The sequence below is a fragment of the Muntiacus reevesi genome, chromosome 1 (assembly GCF_963930625.1).
Source record: "Muntiacus reevesi chromosome 1, mMunRee1.1, whole genome shotgun sequence".
Taxonomy (NCBI): domain Eukaryota; kingdom Metazoa; phylum Chordata; class Mammalia; order Artiodactyla; family Cervidae; genus Muntiacus; species Muntiacus reevesi.
Window position 1 is genome coordinate 236086696 of NC_089249.1, and position 2781 is coordinate 236089476.

Sequence of the window (2781 nt, forward strand, 5' to 3'; positions counted from 1 at the left end):
AATGAGCACATGAATGGGTATACACAGTAGGGACCACAACTGTTCATTTCTTATGTGTTTTAACTCACCCATGTTCCCTCTCTTTCTCTTTTTCAGTTATTTATTTTCAAGTAAGCACATATGAGGAAACTATTTGATATTACGTCTATCTTTTTATTTAGGACAATAAATATAAAATGTTCTCATTCTATCCTATTGTTTCCCGCTACCTCAATTGAACTACGCCACGCTCACAGGCAGAGTGGTGAGGACAGTGTGCGCTCACTCACTCGAGGGCTTGCTCCCCCAGAACAGGGGTGCCCTATTTAGCTCTGTGGCTCCAGCTGCTAGCATGATGCCGGTCCCACTGCACACAAATGATAAAACCTGCAGGAATGGGTTGTTAAAAGAAATCGTGAACTTGAGGTAACAGAATTTGTAAGGGCCATTTAGAAACTACAAATGTCACTCATTTCATGAAACTGAGAAATAAAATGGAGGGTCTTTGCAAAGATAATAGCTAAAAGAAAACTTCAGGCTATCACACAGAGTTTCTAAAAGTGATTAAACTGGTAGAAGTGGACAAACCAGGAAACACTGAACATTAAAGTGCATTCAAAAATATTTGAGAACTCACAAAATCTGAGGCACCATGCTAGGATCTGATGACTTATTTGATAACTGAGGAGAATTTTCTTATTGTTACAAGAGAGAACTTACCCTTTTAGTAACAGAATCATTTGCATATCAGAGCAAAAGAAAATAAAGTTTCATCTTATGTGAAGAGGGTAGGGCAATCATACTAAAATTCAACTCTAATGAGGTCCATTTTCCCGCCTACGGCATCTGAGGGCTTTCTACAGCCATTATGTTTAAACTTTCAGCTCTTTTCCATAGTGTATTTGGTTCTTCAGAACTTTCTTCCATCCCCTCTTACTCCCACTATACTTACTTACTCCTTACTCACCAGTCACACTAAATCTTTTCTATGTCTCCCATAAAACTACGCTTTTGTATGCCTCCAGTCTACAGATCTGGAATGTTTTACTCTCCCTTTAACAACCCTCCATTCATCCTTAAGACACTGATTAAACGTTACGGCAACTCCCGGCACCTTCAGGCAGAGGTAATCAGTGCTCTCCAGGGGCTCCCACTGGATACCTCTCAATCCCAGGTTGTGGCTACACTTCCCTCCAAACCACAAACCTCATGTCCAGCTGTCACGTCTTACTTGTCTTTGTAGGTTTTAAATATGGCCCAATAAAGGTCCATTTACATCCTGAATGGTTACTGCTTTGGACGTGTAATCTATCTTTTTTATATTTTCCTCTTGGACTAAGAAATTAAAAAAATGATGAATTGAACCATGTATATTACCATATCTAAAACAGATAGCTCTTGAGAACTTGCTCTGTAACACAGGGAGCTCAGCCTGATGCTCTCTGACAACCTAGAGGGGTGGGATGGGGTGAGGGTGGGAGGAAGGCTGTAGAGGAAGGGGTCATATGTATGCCTAGGGCTGATTACACTGTTGTATGGCAGAAACCAACACAACACTGTACAGCATAAAATTTTTTAAGTGAGCATTCATTAAGAAAGATTAATAGTAACCGGAAGCTCCTCTGCGGACTGGGCACAGTTCCTACCAGTGCTTTTCTGCCTGGACACTCCTCCCAGGTCCTCTTCTGATTCAGATACCTCCAGCCCCAGGACTACTGTGCCAGGGCTACCTGGCATCAGGGGGTCTCCTTAGAGCCAGGGCTCTTCTGGCAGAGGCTGAGGCTCACCAGTGTCTTCCGGCCCCTCCAAGAGTGAGGCAAACCAAACCATTGTGGAGGACTCCAAGGTCCCCACGACATCTACCTTGTCCCTTGGACCAGGCAGCGGGATCCGGGCATGGCCTATGCTGGTAGGGGTCGCCCTTGGGGCTGTGGTCCTCTCCCTCCTCATCGCACTTGCTGCCAAATGCCATCTCTGTCACAAATACCGTGCCAGCTACCAGCACCGCCCACTGCCTGAAACAGGGAAGGGAGGTTGCCCCGAGGTGGGTGAAGATGAGGATGATGATGGCTTCATTGAAGACAATTACACTCAGCCTGGGGTTGGTGGACTGGAGACAAAAGCAAGCAGGAACCGCTTCTCCCTTTGAGTCTTCATCTTTGGACTATCCCACCTCCCATCCCTATGCTTGACAGCTTAAGGAGAACAGATATTTCATGGGAACCACAAGCCTCAGGGACTTGGTAGTTAGGGCTTAAGGGCTGGTCAGGGGTGGAGCAATCCTCCCTTCCTCTAGTCACCAAAGTGATCATGACCTTCTTTTACTCAATAACTCTCAATGGCTCCCTCCTGCTCTTAGAATAAAGCTTACCAAGGGCCTGACTTTGAAATCATGCCTCTGTCAGCCTTTGGTTTCCCTTCTTGACTGTCCCTTCTTTACTTCCTGCTTAGCTAACTATTTGTTATTGCTCCCCCTCCTACCATGCTGTCTCTCCCTGGACCTTTGCTCACACTCCTCTTTCGCCTCGATTCCTTACTCTTCTCCCAAGTCCTCTCTGACAGTGATGAAAATCCCCGGCCAGTAGACTCCAGGTGGCCTGCCTGCCTGCCAGCATTTCAGATGTGACCTGATGGTAACATTTTAGCAGAGAAAATTCAGCGTGCCAAATGTCTGAGATTTTTTTCCTATCAATAAAGTGGTAATCTAAAAAAAAAAAAAAAAGAGAGAAAAGAAAAGAAAAGTTAATAAAAAGAATGATGAAAAAGTCAAATATTTATATAACTAAATATAATCTATTTATC

General features: G+C 44.2%; 1 pseudogene; it reads left to right on the forward strand.

Annotated features, from left to right (window-relative positions):
* Positions 1-334: 334 nt before the first annotated feature.
* On the forward strand, positions 335-2128 carry LOC136158367 (type III endosome membrane protein TEMP pseudogene; annotated as a pseudogene).
* The last annotated feature ends 653 nt before the right edge of the window (positions 2129-2781 follow it).